General features: G+C 33.9%; 1 pseudogene; it reads left to right on the top strand.

The window, feature by feature from the left end:
- Nucleotides 1-4973, top strand: part of LOC101685387 — a 58672-nt pseudogene extending 53699 nt beyond the window's left edge.
- Nucleotides 4974-18497: the final 13524 nt, after the last annotated feature.

Raw genomic sequence — 18497 nt, 5'->3', positions numbered from 1 at the left:
ATTTGTCATTGCTTACTTATAAGAATTCTAATGATTTTAGTATGTTGATTTTGTATTCAACAAACTTACTAAACCTTCTATTTGATAGAATGTAGTCTAAGATTGTCTTGAATGTTCTATGTAAATAGCAACTATTTTGTGACTTCTTTTTAAATTTGTATGCCTTGTATTTACTTTTCTTGAGTTATAATATTGGCCAGGACAACCCATGTGATGTTCAATAACTGAATGATAACAGAATACTTGTTTTATTTCTCACATTAGTAGGAAAGATTCTTACATTTGACTTTTAGGAATAATATTCCTACAGATTTTTGGTAGCACTTTAGCAGGTAAAGATGTTCCCGTTGTCTCCTAAATTGCTTTTTAAATAAATAGGTGCTGTATTTTTCAAACGGTATTTTTCTGCACCTATTTTTTTCTCCGTCATATGATCTTTGAGGTACTAGATACATGTTTTATATTGAATTGGTAATTTTTTAAAAAATGCATTATATGGGGCACCTGGGTGGCTCAGCGGGTTAAAGCCTCTGCCTTCAGCTCAGGTCATGATCTCGGGGTCCTTGGATCAAGCCCCACATCTGGCTCTCTGCTCAGCCGGGAGCCTGCTTCCGCCACCCCCCGCCCTGGGTCTGCCTCTCTGCCTACTTGTGATCTCTGTCTGTCAAATAAATAAGTTAATAAATAAATAAAAATGCATTATAGCAACCTCACATTCTCGAAATAAACATTTTTGGTATTTTTTACTACTTGTTACTATATTGGGTTGAATTTGATTTCCACTTTCTTTTTATTTCTTCATGTTTTTTGAAAGGTGAGATTTAACTATAATTTAATTTTTATACCTTACCTAATTACCATATATTCTATATTAGATTCATAAAATGAGTATCATTTTCCATTATTTTTTTATTTCAAAAATAATTTGGTAGAATAAGGATTACTAACAACTTTGTCATTGTTTCTTTGGATTTTTATTTGAGAGAGTGAGAGAGAGAGAGCATGAGGTGGGGGAGGGACAGAGGGAGAAGCAGACTCCCCGCTGAGCAGAGAGCCCAATGTGGGACTGGATCCCAGGACCCTGGGATCATGAACTGAGCTAAAGGCAAGCACTTAACTGACTTAGCCACCCAGACACCCATGGGTTATTAATAACTTTAACATCCTTTAAAACTTATGGGTGCAATGATCTGGATCTACTGCTTATTTTAGAGAAAGCTTCTTGTGGTTTTTTTTTTTTTTTTTCCCTCCGGTATCCCCAACCAATACAGTTTTTTAATGGCTGCTGGTCTATTCAATTTTTCTACTTATTAAATCAATTTTAGTAACTTATATTTTTAATAAAATTACCTATTTTGTCTATCTTTTCAAACACTGGCACAAAGTTACTTGTACTATTCTCTTGTGATTAAAAAAAACTCTATGTTCTATTACCATCTTGTCCCCTAAAATTGTTAATACTGTTTATTTTTACCATCATTCTATTTATTACTACTATATTTTTTCCCTAAATTTTGTTAGAGGAACACATGCTTAAGCCTGTAACACATGTAATTTTCTAGCAATAATAATTATTTCATGAATGAACACATGTCCTAATATACGACAGTGATGAAGGAGGAGAAGTTTTCTGGAACTGTTGGAAAATATGGACTTTCCCTTAAGAGGTAGATACAAGAAGAGGTGGCCCTGTTTTTTCCAAGCATTTTTGGGCCCAGATTTGTGGCTCCAAACTGCTCTAATCCTAGTCATACCTCCCAATAAGAAAAGACACAAAAACAATATCAGAAAGATTTAATTTAGCTACTAGATTAAAATCAATAATCTTATCTCTGAACTCTCAGATAAATGATTTAAAAAATTCCTGTTTAAGTCACTCTTTGAAAGGTTTTTGCTTATTTAAACTCTAACTGTTGCACCTGTATTATTTCTTCCATATAGTTGCCTATATACCATAACGTGTACTCAGAAGTTGGTCAGTAAATGTGTTGCATGGGAATGAAGCAAGCCACCATCTTTCCTCCTCCTTAACTCCTTCATATTTGTAAGTTCTCCATCAATGTCCCTTAGGGCCACTGGCTATTCTCCTTGCCCAGTGACACCACTATAGGTGGCCATTGGCATCTCTAATTTGGCTGATGGCAGACTCCCAGAACTAGACTCCTTGACTAGCCACCCTCCTTCATGTTATAAACTGCACAGTTAGACAAATTGTCCTAAACTGCAAACCTCTGTTGCAACTTTTCTGCTTATAATCCTTTAAAGACTGAATTATCAGGGAATTGGGTTGCAAATAAGAGCAACCAACTGTGACCAAGAATATGTTATAGACCAAGTCTTCTCTGATTGAGCGAGTTTGACCCCTGATAGGACCCTAGCTTTCCAGGGTTTGGGGGAAGGAATATTCCAATACCTTCCCTTTGGGAATTCTGCCAAAGGGAAGGATGTTCATATAAAACATTGTCAGGGGCATGTGGGTGTCCATTAAGTGTCCATCTCCTGATTTGGGTCAGGTCATGATCTCAGAGTAATGTACTTGGGCCCTTCATTAGATTCTACACTCTGTGGGGAGTCTGTTTGAGATTCTTTCCCTCTCCCTCTTGCTTGAACATGCTTGCTCTCTTTCTCTAAAATCAATCAATCAATCTTTAAGAGACTGTCAAAATGACAAGTGAAAATTGACAGTGGTTCTCAAATTCTCCAGTCCAAACTGAACAACATGGCTTATAAAAAAAATACATTGAGCTGCCATGTTTTTTTTTTCTTTGGAAATCTCCCTTGGCTAACTCTCATTCACCCTCCAGTTCTCAGCTTAATATCTACTTTCTCCACTGGAAGCTTTCCCATTGCCCTCATGTCCAGGTTGAAGTCCTATGTTCTCATAGAACAAATTGTACCTGAAATGTCTTACTATTTCATATATAATTCTAAATATCCTTCACTGGACTTCATACTGTCCTCTATTTCTGTCTTGAACATAAAATGATGTGTAACACAACTAGACATTCACTAAACATGTATTGAATAAATAAATAATGTTTGTGCAGGCATTCAAGGCAATGCCTAGAAAATACTATTCAGTAATGCCATCTTTCTCCCTTTTCTTTTTCTCTTTCCTAAGGTACAGTTGAAATTGAGATCTGTTGCCAACCTGAACTTAAACTCTGATGTACTAAAGGTGAACCTGGGGCAGGAACTTCGATATGCTTTTAAACTGACTACTCTCTTTCTACAATAATTACTTCACCCCAGTAATGCCTCTTGGGATTGCATTTTTCCATCTAACCAGAAGCCGTGGATGTGAGCTCTGGGGTATATCTAGGATGCTTGATATTTTACATAGCATAGTAGCCTTTATTCTTTGGAATTAGAGCTGTTTCTTACATGCCAGTGGAGGTTCATGCCAACCACATAGAGTTCCTTGACTATACCATCTTGATCCCAACATGTATTGCATGATAAATTTATAAAAAGTTGATCTTTTTTCATCTTACTTGGTAATAGTTTAAGTTTTTTCACTTTTTACATAAAATAAATCAATTTGGATATTTCTGAGTCAAAAGCTATTATTTTCAAAATAGAACTTCACTCTGTAACATTGAAATGCTTCATCTGTTTATTCAGCCAATCTTCCTTTAATTGGCATATATTGGGTACCTACTAGGTTTCAGGCACTGGAATAGGTGTAAATAGTCCTAAGGTAAATCACATTCAGCTTCTTCCTTGAGGGAGACAGACACCTAAACCATTCATTCTAAAACAAGCAAACAAAACCATGAATAAAATGGAAGCCCTGAGGAGAGGTACCCCTGGGTAAAGGCAATAGCAGCAACACTGTCCTTGATAGCCAAAGAGTGGTAAGGAATAAGAGTCTAATTGAAACACTAAGTCTTCTGATGACTCTTAAGTTTGCCAGTGCAATAGAGGACAGCTGTGGAGAATTAATTAAAACAAGTATCAGTTGTATTCTACACATGGGAATCAGACTACAGTTGTGAAAGCTTTTACTTAGAGGTACCTAGAAAACAATATACATTTAAAATCATATTAACTGTGTACATAATATCTAAAATAATTCACTTGCTATAGATACTACTATGAGCCAATAGGCAATAAGTTGAGGAGTTAGGTAAGAGTTTCCTGAGAATGACTCAAGATTCATGCTTTCTTTATTTAAAAAAAAAAATGATATAAAAATAGAAAAGGATGGCTTGTGTTAATACATATACAGTGTTAATAAGAGAATAGCTTGTAGATAGGAAGCATTTTTTTCTCTTTAAAAAAAATTTTTTTTAATTGAAGTATAATGGCATACCGAAATGTATGTTCCCTGGTCTGCTAGTCTGCACCTCCCGCCCTTGCTCATGCAGCTTTGTCATGGCCTCAGAAAACATGCACAGTGAAAGCCCACCCTAGACCTTGAGACACCTCTGTGGTGGATGACACCTTCAAGGAGGTGAAGATTTCTGACTACAGAGGTAAATACTCTGGTCCTCTTTTTCTATCCACTGCACATCACCTCTTGTCTGTCCCATGGAGATTATTTTCAGAGAACATGCTGAGGATTTTGGCAAGCTAGGCTGGTAGCGCTGGGCTTTCTGACTACTCTCAGTTCACCCACCTGGCTTGGATCAACAAGCCCGATCCTCTTGAGAAGGAAGGAGGCTTGGACCCCCTGAACATGCCCCTGCCTGCCAATGTAACCAGAAGCTTGTCCCAAGGTTCTGGTGTGCTGAAGGAAGATGAAGGCATTGCCTCCAGGGGCCTGTTTATCATTCATGGTAAGTGTGCACTTCACCAATCGTTGTCAATGATCTGCTTCTGGGTGTTCCATGGACACAGCTTTGCAGCTGGTCCAAGACTTCTAACCCACAAATGAGCATGGGGAAATCTGTTCTACTGGATGCAAGCCAGGCAATGACACAATAAAGCTCACTATGGATGACAGCAAGGAATACTCCAAACACAACTAGGCTCACAGGTGGAAATCTTGGGCTCTCGACCCCCACCTGTGCTCTTACATGGATACCCCATGCTGGCTCAGGAAAGGCTATACCTGCCCCTTCAATCCCTAACACTGGGAGGCTAAGAGCAAGGCCTTCTCATTCTCCCAGCTAGGAGCTGGTGAGTGGTGGCTCCTTCCTTACAGCCACCTAGCTGGGCACAGGCCTAGAGGTGACCAATAAAGAATTAGGACAAGCATGATAGATAGACAGACAGATGGATAGTAGACAGATAATGAACATGTAGAGTGATATTAGTTTTAGGTGCACAGTGTAACCATTCAGCAATTCTATATATGTCTCAGTGCTCAAGAAAAGTGTACTCTTAATCCCTTTATCTATTTCACCCAGCCCCCTACTCACTTTCCCTTTGGCAAACACCAGTTTGTTCTAATTTTAAGAGACTATTTTCTTTTGCCTTTCTCTCTTTTTCTGATTGTTTATTTGTTTTGTTTTGTTTCTTAAATCCCACATGAGTGAAATCATATGGTATTTGCTTTTTCTGACTGACTGATTACACTTAACATTAGTAATAAATATGTTATACACACAGCACCCCACATCTTTATTCATTCATATATAGATAGACACTTGGTGGCTTCTATATCTTGGTTATTGTAAATAATGCTGCAATAAACATAGGGGCACACATTTGTTTTCAAATTCGTGTTTACATTTTCTTTGTCTAAATACCCAGTAGTGGAATTACTGGATCACATGGCTATTCTATTCTTAATTTTTAGCGGAAACTCCATACTATTTTCCTTAGTAGCTGTACCAATTTCCATTCCCACCAATAGTGCACAAGAGTTCCTTTTCTTCCGTGTCCTTGCAAACACTTGTAATTTCTTGTCTTTTTGGTTCTAGTCATTCTGACAAGCATAAGGTGATCTCTCATTGTGGTTTTGATTTTCATTTCCCTGGTGATGAATGACGTTGACCATATTTTTATATGTCTGTTGGCCATCTAGATGTCTTCTTTGGAAAAATGTCTGTTCAGATCCTCTGCCCATTTTTTAATTGAATTGTTATTTTTGGTGTTGAGTTGTGTAAGTTCTTTAGTTTGAATATCAATCCCTTATCAAATAAATCATTTGCATATATCCTCTTTCATTCAGTAGGTTGTGTTTTTATTTTATTGACAGTCCCCTTTGCATAGAAATTAATTTTTATTTATTATTGATGTTTTTAGAAAGCAATTTTTAAGTTGTGCTAAAAGTATAGAATTTTCGGATATATAGAATTTAAACATTAAATATCCAACTATGTAGTGAATATTTTTTACATTTCCATGAATTCTGTGGTAAACTGTATTATTTATCTGAAATTCTTCCTTTCTTCTCCCTAGCATGATTCATTGTGAGCCTAGTCTATTTGCCTATGCCATTGACTTTGGGCTTGACCATGTGACTTCATTTGGCAATGGAAAGAGGGTGCATTTAGAATATACCAGTTTTGAGTTGAAGCCCCAAGAAACATTAAAAGCTTTCACTCAGTTTTCTTGGAAATTCTTTGATCTGAAATGAAAAGCACTTGACCTGGGTATTTGGGGGACTAGAATGAGAAATAAGTTCTTGAATCTAATTTAAGTGTAAAAGAGAACTTTCCCAGACAACCTATAGACCTGTAAGCATGAAATAAATGCTTGTTGCTTTAAACTTTGGAAATTTGGAGATAGTTATACAACACATGTCAATAGAAACATGGCAAATACAGTTATCTCACTGCCTCTCAAAACTATATTTGCATGAGGATGATGAAAAGAAAGAAATTAAGCTGGTGCTTTCTCAGTGCTAGATACTCTTTTAGATACATAACATAATTATCTTATTAATAGTATAGCTTAGTGATTAAAATTTCAGTTCATTACCCAGATTCACCACTTACTATCTGTGTGTCCTTGGGAAAGCTAACAATATTTCAGTGCCTAGTTTCCCTATTGATAAGTAGAAAAATAATAACAGAATCTATCTCATTGCCTCTTTTATGTTTTATATGAGATTTAAGAGAAAGAAAAATAATTGCTTACCGCATAATAATTATTCACCAAATGTTAGCTAGTATTATCTTAATACTCTTTGTCATAGGCCAATGATGCAAGTTTCATTGAAGTTTTAAAGATTAAAAGTTGAAGATTGGTAATAATAACTATTCTTGCATGGTTTTAAACTCAGGTTTACTTTATTATAAAGTCCATACTTTTTGCATGAACTTGTGAGTTAGAAATCTTTTTATCCTACAGATTCTACATTTAATAGAATCTCTTAAGGCTTTCTTCTTTATGTCAGGTTGCTTTTGGATAAATGTATCTAATTATATCAATATGCTCTAAAATATGTGGAAAAAACTAATTTAAAAAAATGAGGAACAATTCCTATAAGGAAATGTAAGAGGAAGAATATTTAATCTGAAGAGAAAAAGAGAAGTGGAAATGTAGATTCTCTTTCTGATTATATAAAGCATTTTAAGAAGTTTTGTGTTTTTTTTTAAATATACAAAGGTAAAGAATGTCATAAAACCCAATAGATTCATAACCCAATTTTAATTACTGTTAATATTTTCAAAACACTTTTAAATTCAGAAGCTAATCACAAGATATGATAAGTTAATTCTATTTTTCTAGAGATATAAAAAAGTAACTGAATTGTCTATTGCTGTATAGCAAACGGCCCCAAACCTTAGTGGCTCAAAAGAACACCATTATTATCTTAAAACTTCTCTGTTTCTAGAAACTAACACAGCTTAGCTGGGTGCCTCTCCTGAAGATTTCTCTTGATGTTTTAATCATGCTATATGTTGTGTTCTCATCCAAAAGCTCAAGTGGGAGAAAATTTACTTCCAAACTCAGTAATGTAGTTGGTAAGATTCAGTTCCTCACAGGATTTAATTTTTGATGGCTTGTTGGCAGGAGAATTCCTTGACTGCTGTTGGCAGGATTTAGATCCTTAATATTTGTTGGTCAGAGAACTTCTTCTTTTCCTTTCCATGTGTTCTCTGCATAGGGCAGCTCACAATGTGACAAATGGCTTCCCTTAGAACAAATGAGTGTGAAAGCAAGAGAGAACAAGCCGCCGAATGTAGGTCTTTTCTACAGCACAATCTCAGAAATAACATTCTAGTCACTTTTGTGGCATTCTGTTCTAAGTCAGTTAAGCCTAGGCCACACTCAAGGGACACAAAGGTGTGAATACCAGGAAGTGGGATGTTGGCAGCCATCTTGGAGGCGGCCTTCTGCAGGTTTGGTATAACGTTAATGGGGAAGATGCCCAAAACACCAACTTTATAAATACAAGAAGTGGAAATGAATGAAAATTCTTCTCTGACTTATACAACAACTGTGTTTGGCAGGTGGCAACAGAACTTTAGGCCTGGTTGGGGAATCCATATTCGCAAAACGCTTTATGAGAATATTATTATTTATCTGAAATAAACTAGACCAGTGTTTTTCTAGTAGGGATCCTTGGAATCCATGGATATTGAGAAATATTTTCAGAATTCTCTGCTTTTAGAAACACGAGGCTACTATTATGGTTTATAAAGTCTGTCCTTCCTTTTAAGCAGTTGAATCTTTAAAAGAAAAAAAAAATGTTAAGTGAGTCAATGAATGAGTGAATAAGTGAAACAAAAAAACCTGATTTGTCTATTAGGAATGCTAAATGATGGGTATCACTTAGGATTAATTACCTTAAGTAGGAGGTTCTTGAATGAAAATAAATTCTAGTTACTATGTATTTTCTTGTAAATTTTCTATGGACTACAATACCTAATAATTGACATTTTACTTAAAATCTTTTGTAAAATAAGCATTAATATTATATTTGCATTCATATAAGTTCTCTTTAAAATTATATTGAAATTTTGGTTGCATTTGAATGACATAAAGATTTTCTAAGAATTGTGAATGGATAAATTTTGCATCCAGGCCTCTGTTATGTTTTCCCAGTGATTGATGACTCTGTGAAGTTAGATTTTTACTTTCCTGTGCAAAATCAATTTTTCAACTAGAGTAACCTGCAACTGTAATGAGTTTGGAAAAATCTTTCTGGTTTCACGCTGAGATTCCATTAGTTGCATTTAGAGAATGCTATATACACAGATGCACAATACCAGCGGAATGCTGTTTTTCTGTAGTTGCCCCAAACCATTCAGTGACATAAAGTTTGAATGAGAGTCCTAAAATGACGGCCTTTGGAGAACCTTAAAAGTCTGGAACAAGTGTTATAGTGTCAATTAATGTAGTTGTCTTCAAATCTATAAGCTTATTACTCCAGAGTAAATGTTTTACTTGGGAAACTTCCAGAAAAAACAGGCTTTTGGTACCCAGTGAATTCTCCACCTAAAAATGTCTCTAAAATGTTTATGTTGAGAGGAAGGTAATTCTTCATTGTTTTTTGGAAATTCAACAATGCCAAAGCAAAATACATATATCATATTTAATAAACTGGATGGAAATTAGTATTAAATTTTATTTGAAAGTTGCAACATTTTAACAGTAATAAATCATTATAATGCTATATACTCTGGTATGAATTTGTTCATTTAAAAAAATGTGAAGCTTAGTCAATCAAGGATTTTACTAGTAGCATTAATAGTAACATAATACCCATGAAAGAAAATTTACTAAGTAAAACTCAAATTTCTGTAGTTATGATAAATCATTTGAAATAATATTTTTTACCTCTTTTCAAGAATGACTCTCTTTAGTTCCCCCCTTCCATTTCACTAATATGTGTTAAGCAAAATAATTTATTTGATCAATTGATCCCCTTCCTTACATAACGACAATGAGTTCACTAATTTTTTCTGCAAAAGTTCTTGATATCACCAGTGTTCTCCATCTCATATATTCACAGGCCTAGAATGTTTAAAAAATTGTTCTGAAGATGGCAAAAGGGAAGCCAATTTAGTATATAGGTGGGGGTGGGGGGGTAAGTCTAGTATGAAGCATGCAACATAAAGGAAAACTTGAGAAGAAATAATGTTAAAATATCCAGAGGTGAGAGCAGAGAGAGACTAGTGTATGACCTTGCATTATCCATCCAATTGTAGCAGGACTGCACACATGCCTTTGAGATTTCCCACTGGATACAATTCCATCATATTACCTATTAGGGTGGTGACAGGCTTTCTACTTATGTTGCCCTTGTGAGAAACCCCCTATAGTATTAAATTCAGTCCTGAACAATACAATACTAGAAAAATGGAAAGACTAAAGGGGGTTTTAAGAAAACAACACATTGTAGGAAATATCAAGGATCATAGGGCCGAGAGGGACCCAGAAAGGTCATCTAATCTCTCAGCCTCCTCTGGACATGATCGCATTTAAAGGATTGAATCTCCTTTAAGAAAGGAAATTGTACATTTCTACTGTTTTAATATTTCAGATGTGTATTTGGGACATTTAATCTAGGCTCATTAGACTAACTTTTTTTGTTAAACATTTTTAAAATTTGAAGTGTACAAATTTTAGGTTTAAAGCTCCCATAAATTTTTATAATGAAAACACTGATGGAATTACAAACCAAATCAAACCTGCAACATTCTCAGCATTCCAGAAACCTCCTTCAATCCACTTCAAGTCTCTATTTCCCTTTACACACTGGAAGTAACTACTGTTTTATTTCTATTCCCATTAATTGATTTTCTTATTTTTGAACTTCATATAAATATTATTATGTTTGTTGGTCTTTGTTTTTGGGCTATTCGGTTCAATGTTATATAAATCTGCCTTGAATAAAGGAACCTTTTTGTTGTTGTTGATGTTCTATGACATTCTGTTATATGAATATAGCACAATTTATGTATCCATCCTGGTGTTCATGAATATTTTCTTCCATTTTGTCTATTATGAATAAAGTTGTTTTGAGCATTCCTGTATATGTCATTTGGTGCAACTGTGTATGCATTTCTATTGGGGAAATAAGTAGGAGTGGGATTGCTAGATTACAGATTATGTGTATGATTAACTTTAGCAGTATCACCAAACTCTTTCTCAATTTATACTTTTATTATCAGTACATAAGAATTTCTGTTCTTTCATAGTCTTACCACTACTTGGCTATTTAAGTTATTACATCATGACCATTTTGATAGTAGGTATTAATATTTCATTGAGGTTTTAACTTGTGCTTTCTTGATAACTAATGAAGTTAATATCTTTTCATATCCTTATTGATATCCTTATTATTTGATATCTCTTTTTAAATACCTATTCGTGACTTCAGCTATTTCTAATTATGCATTTAAAAATCATATATGTGGGGTGCCTGGGTGGCTCAGTAGTTGGGCATCTGCCTTTGGCTTGTGTCATGATCTCGGGGTTCTGGGATTGATCTCTGCATCCAGCTCCCTGCTCAGCGGGGAGCCTGCTTCTCCCTCTCCTGCTCCCCCTGCTTGTGTTCCCTCTCTCACTGTGTCTCTCTCTGTCAAATAAATAAATAAAATCTTTAAAAACATAAAAAAGTAAAGATTGTATATGTATATGTATTTTTTTAGATCTGAGTCTGTTTTTGATTCAAGGCATCCAAATTTGCCTTGGAGGTTACTCTATGATAGGTGATCCAAAAAAAGAAAGAAAAAGAGGATGTGAGATTATATTAGGACAAATTTATAAGGAAGGCCTGAAATTGATGTATATCACTTCTATACACATTTTATTGGTCAAAATTTAATTTAGCTACAGGAGTTCCATTAGTTATGGGAAAATGTAACCTTACTGATTAACCTTAATATAGAGACTATAAGTTGTTTGAGCCCCTGCTGGACTCTGACATATAATAAAAAAATATTCTATAGAAAAATTTGTAGCAAGCAATGTATCTTAGAATCGTGCTTAAAACAACCTAACTTGCTAACGTATGTTTAGATTGTCTCTCTGTTGGAATCTAAAATCATGTCTGTGGCTACCATTCATTGCTGATTTTAATCATATGTAATATATATATTTTTGATGAATTAGTTTCATCTAGCATTTTGTTACATTGAACTCATTCCATATAAATTCCTGTTATATTGATTTCTCAGTCTTTTATAGAATCCCGGAGTTGAAAAAGACCACAGAGGTCATCTGGTCCAATCCTTATCCAATGCATAAATCCCCTCCAGCTGGTTAAACTCATTTTTAATTCCAAAGCTATTCTCCAAGCTTCTAGTCATTTCATCAGCAAACTTAATTAACAGGGACTCTATTCAATCTATTGACTCATGAGGCCAGCTTAACAAAATTAATAAATATATAATTTGGCTGACTGCACAGTGAGGTGAAATGTGGGAGTAATGTGCATTACTTCAATGCCTATAATTCCTTTCATAACATTATGAAGCAATATTAGATAATCTAAAATTCACTTTGCCGTAAAAAAAAAAATCTGTCTAGTTACAACAGCATGCTACTGGGAGATCAAAAATAAAATATTGTCTTGTAAGTTAAAACATGCTAGATGGCAAATTAAGACTTCAGATGGGCCATAGGAAGCAAACAACATTTAATTCAGTAACTTTTCAACTTTTGAAAAATGTACCATTTTTGGAAAAATTACTCTGACTATGAATGATCAGTGGCCATGCTGCTAATCTGAGGTGCACTATTTATATAAACTGTAATATGAAAAGTATCTCGTGGGGTTGTACCGTTCACAGACATTTGTTCTTCACTAGTTTATTCATATTCAAATCTCAACAGAGTAAAATAAATACTTGAATGCCTATTATGCAACATTATAAATTTAAATATGATAGCAAAGGTATCATTGAAAATATCTGAACTCCGGTTATAAGGTAGATTGACTAACTTTATTTCATATTAATGAGCAATTCTTATTATATTTTTAAGATTTCTTTATGAGAGAGAGAGAGAATGAGAAAGTGAGGTGGGGAGGGGCAGAAGGAGAGGGAGAGAATCTCTACTCCCTGTTGAGTGCAGATCCTGACATTTTGCTCAATATCAAGACCCTGAGATCATGACCTGAGATGAAATCAAGAGTCAGACACAATCGAATGAGCCACCCAGGTGCTCATAATATGAGCTCATAATATGTCTTATTATTAATATCATGAAAGTTTTCACAAGTCATACCATATCCAGTGAAGATTACTGACTGATCAATTGCATGTAAAACTTGTTTTCCTACAGGGGGACAATAAGACCCATGTTATGTTTGATAATATATGTTACAATTTACCCATAGTGCAAATCATGATTATGAAAAAGATAATTTCATCAACTTTTAAATTTTATATTGTTAATGTGAATTTTGATGACTTCAAAATGGCTTTTGCAGACTCAAAATATTATTCAGAGTTGAACTTTGGTTTTATTTATTTATTTATTTATTATTTTTTAAAGATTTATTTATTCATTTATTTGACAGAGCTCACAAGTAGGCAGACAGACAGTCAGGCAGAGAGAGGAGGAAGCAGGCTCCCTGCTGAGCATGGACCCTAGGATGGATCATGACCCGAGCCAAAGGCAGAGGCTTTAACCCACTGAGCCTCCCAGGCGTGCCTCAACTTTGGTTTTAAAATTTATATTTTATTTATAAAGAAGTTAGATATTCCTTTAGATTTTAGGCTTGGTTTATAAATATTGTTCTTTTGTTTGTGAGTCTAGGAATTGTAAACAATTACTTTAAAGAAAATTTTGATTAATATGTCATTGCTTTTATAAACTTGGAAAGTTAAATGCCTTTATATATTTCATATATACTTACATATTGTAACTATAAACTTTAAAATACTAAATTTCTTCTTTATGTACCTAAAGAATCACCTAAGAGATAAATCTTCTAATTTGTTCCAATTAATTTAGGAATGTGTCCATAAGGTAAATTTTTTAAGGTTACTTTCTTTGTTGATATTGCTTATCAACCAGAGATGTAATCCAGGGATATATTCTGAAGATGCTCTGAACCCGGGTGATTTTGTTTGTTTGTTTTGCATTCTTGTGATTACTTCAATGAAACCCTTTCTTATAGCCATTTACCACTGAGCACATTAGTCAGGTAGCACAAAATGGAGAATTTAAGACTTAACATTGCCTAATTTACAAGTCAGATTAGAATCTGCAATCCTCAATGAAGTGAGACTATGCCACTGGTTGGGTATAACTAATATATTTTCTCAGCCCTTCAATTTTGAGTTCTATTTATTTTTTCTTTCTTATCTGTTAGAACTATAATTTCTACAGGTAATGAATATGTTAACTAAGATTAGATATTTTTCATTGATATATTTGCGCCTTACATTCACTACTTTTAAAGTCTTCCTACTGACATAAAATAAAATGTTATGGGGATTAAAAGGTATAAACTTTCAGTTATAAAACAAAGCAGAAGGATATAATATACAGCACAGAGAATATAAATAAAAATATTATAACAACTTGTATGATGATAGCAAGATTTATTGTGGTGATCACTTCATAGTGTATATAAATATTGAAGGACTATATTATTATATTGTGTAATTGAAACTAATGTAATATTATATGTCAACTACAATTCAATAAAAAAAGTAAATTAAAAACCCATTATGTATTAATTTTGCATGCAATCATCTCATTTATTCATATTGTATGCACCAAGGTTGGGGTAGGGTAAGGTAGGGAGTAGAGGTGCAGAAATGAAGTTACTCTTGATCACCAAACACCTCCCACTCACTATTTTTAGTGATTTGCCTTTTATTTCATCTCTCTTATTTTCAAGGTGTATCTTGCAATGAACTTTCTTAAAGTAATGAGTTTTCCATTAAGTAACAGTAGTAACTAAAACATATCCAGAGAAGATACCTCTTTGTTTATTTAGTGAAAACATCATACTGAAGCACAGTTTGAATAAAGAAGACCAAGGAAATCTATTTAATGCAGCCAGTTCTCTGATGACCTGGCTTAAACCAGTGGTGTATTTCAGAGCACCTGAAGTCATGCTTCTCAAAGTAGAGTACCTTCCAGATGACATTCACAGAAGCATGACAGTGAGTTTCCCCTAGAATACTGTAGGTTTCTGTAGGATAACCAAAACACATTTCAGATCAATGGCAATTTTCTCTAAATATTTGAACAAAAAATGTTTTTTTAATGCAGAGAGTCTGTAAAAGTATTTTAATACAAGCTTATATGGAAAGTCAGTAGAATCCTACTTTACTGTGTCAGCCAATCTCACAGATACTTTTTAACAGTGAGTACTTTTGTGGTACCATGGAATTCCGTGGTACAGTTGCATCAATGTGAACAGGGCCTATTAGCTTAAACAAGAATATGCTAATATATAGCAGAGATGCACTGTGACAATTTCTTGTTGAAGTTAGAAATATAAGAGGATCACATTGAAAATCTCTTTTGAAGATTTTATTTATTACCTTATGAACTAGCTTAATTTTTGCTTTTAACTACTAAAAAAAAATTTGACTCTCAAATATCTATTCATCTAGCTGCAACTACTGTAGATCAGATCTTTTGGTTACATGTTGTATTCCTTGTTCTATTTTCTCAGTAGAAGTGTCAAATAGTTCCAGGTTTGTTATTCACTTGCATCCATAATTTTCCATTTATAACACTTTATTTAAAAAAATAATAACCTAAAACAACAATTCAGAAATTAAAAAAATTAAAGAATGATTGAAGTATAAGAATGAACCAGCTAAATATATCACAACCCAGTAAATTTAAAGGAACATTAAATTATTAAGACAACAGCAAAGTAGATATTATCATCATTCCAATCATAATAGGTGATTTGATGATAAGTGGCAATAAACAATCAAGAAAGATGAGGATGTATTTACATGCTTATTTAAAATATAAACACCAAAGATTAAAGTAAGTCAGCCTCCTCAGCAAAAATTACATAACTGTATGTCTTTTCTATGGAAAATTTAAATTAAAAATATCCAAAGATTTTATAGATAAAAGGAGAAAAGTTCTGTTTGTAAAACATAATAAAATAATAATTTAAAATAATTTCTTAAAGTTTATTTCAAGGTCAGCTTTAGCATTTCCTAAGAAGGTCAAGTTCTAGACTGCTATGTGAGCTTACCTTCTTAGGTACTTATTATTGTAGTCACTAATAACATATTGTAAAAGCAGTAAAAAATGTTTGGGTCAAAGAAAGGCAGCAAAACTGAAAAAAAAAAAGTCCTTATTAAACAATGCTATTTAATTACAATCTGAATGTAGTGAAAGATGTGTATAGAAATGGTTAAGAGACAATGATGGTATTTGATTCTTTATTTCACAGGTGAATTATATCATTAATATGAATTGTCCTATTTTGCCTTCAGTATATGTGTATCTTTATGATGATGGCTGTGAAAACATGACCATTTAAAGAATAATAGATGATAAATTACTTGGTGGAAAAATAGTATATATAACATGATTCACTGATTTTTTAAAAAAGGTTATTTATTGATGTGCCTGCGTGGCTCAGCTGGTTATGTGTCTGCCTTTGGCTCAGGTCATGACCCCAGGGTCCTGGGATCTAGCCCCACATTAGGCTCCTCACTCAGAGGAAAGCTTGCTTCTCTCTCTCCCTCTGCTGTCACTCCCCCCTGCTTGGGCTCTCCCTTTCTCTCTCTGTCAAATAAATAAATAAAATCTTTCAAAATAAAAAATAAATAAAAACTTATATACTGAGAAAAAATATAACCAAATTTATATGAGAGAAGATTGAGAATGGTCACCTACATATAGGTCATCATATAACCTCTATTTTCTTCACAGTGGTCTTGCTATCCTTGTCATTTTAAAATCAGTTTGTAAAATTCCATGAACAAATCTGGATTTTTAGTTGACATTTCATTAATATTACATATAAATTTGGAGAAAATTGATTCTTTACATTACTGAGTCTACTAATCTATGAAAATCCCTCCAAATATTTATGCATTGTTTAATGTCTCTCGGTAAGATTTTGTAGTTTAGTGTATAGACTTGTGTTCTGTATTTTTCTTTCTTTTTTACTGTCTATGCTTTAGTCTAGACATGTTCTACTAACTTTTCCATCTTCCAACTGGTCCTCCCTTTAGCTGTGTCTAATCTGCTGTCAAACCCATCTATTGAGTTATTTGTTTTTGATATTTATTATCTTCTCTAGTTCTAGATTTTCCACAGTTTCCCAGTAATTCTTCATAAATCCTGGTTTTATGCTGATGTTAACCATATACCCCCTGATTTTTCTTAATGTATAGATATTTCATAGATATTTCAAAAATCCATGCCTGATAGCTCAAATATCAGAATCTCCTACAGGTCTTTTTCTTTTTTACCCTTTATTATGGCAATGGGATATGTCAGGAGATGTCAGGATATGTCAGGAATGGTGTGGTTTATTGCTGTGTCAAGTAATTTTTGACTGCATGTTGAATATTATATATGAAAAATTACAGACATACTTTGAGTCTTTCAAATATGTTATTTTTCTTTGTTGAGGATTTTCTCCTGCCTCTAACAGGAGTTAGACTTAGGAGAAGGTTGTTTAAACCAACCATAGATGAAATTAGGTTTCTGACACTATGAAGACTTTCTGATTCTCCATTAAATCTTTAGTATAGACTTTCAAACATCTTAATTGAAAATTTGGGAATTTTACCAGAATCCCTCTCATTGACAGGCTCTTACTACGTTTGTTTTTTTCTTCTTTCTAGTCCTGTTTTGAAACTGCTAAAAGCTACTCAGTTGCTCATGCATTACTAATGAACTGTCAAATGCTTTCCGAACAAAAGATGTACTAAATGTAAGATTGTGCCTCTGTACTTCTCTTCAGAATCTTGGCTATCAGTTTAGGTATCTTAGTAGTTTCCCCATGTCTTGAAACAGATGTTTTAACATTTGTTTTCCATCTTCCCATATTGTTATTGGTGAGAGGATTTGTCTGAAACAAACTAGTTCTTTATAGCCAGAGTTAAAAGTAGTACTCCTACCTCTATTTGGAAAAAAAAAAAAAAATCTTCAAGGGGTATTTATATGAAACATTCAGTACAATGAATCAATGAATTCTAGACACTTGTAGCAATTCATGTAAAAAGAAGATACATATCAAAATTTCCAGTACCAGTTACCTATGTTATACAATGTTTTAGAGAATACTCTGGACATTTCTCCTTTGTGATCACTGCAAGTTGCTTACCAAGTGGTAAAAACCTCTTGCCATTTTCTTCCATATACTAAATTTTATTGTGTTCAAGACAATATTGATTTTAACAAGTAACATTATACACACATACACACACACACACACATCACAATTTATTTATTTTTTTTAAAGATTTTATTTATTTATTTGACAGAGAGAGAGATCACAAAAAGGCAGAGAGGCAGGCAGAGAGAGTGGGGGGAAGCAGGCTCCCCGCTGAACAGAGAGCCCGATGCGGAACTCGATCCCGGGACCCCGGGATCATGACCTGAGCTGAAGGCAGCGGCTTAACCCACTGAGCCACCCAGGCACCCACACATCACAATTTAAAGAAAAAATTTTAACGATTATAATCACAAAGGTCAAA

This window comes from Mustela putorius, unplaced genomic scaffold (assembly GCF_011764305.1).
Source record: "Mustela putorius furo isolate JIRA1106 unplaced genomic scaffold, ASM1176430v1.1 tig00003911_pilon_pilon_pilon, whole genome shotgun sequence".
Classification (NCBI taxonomy): domain Eukaryota; kingdom Metazoa; phylum Chordata; class Mammalia; order Carnivora; family Mustelidae; genus Mustela; species Mustela putorius.
The sequence above is the reverse complement of the archived record's forward strand: the minus strand, read 5'-3'. Positions and strand labels throughout refer to the sequence as shown.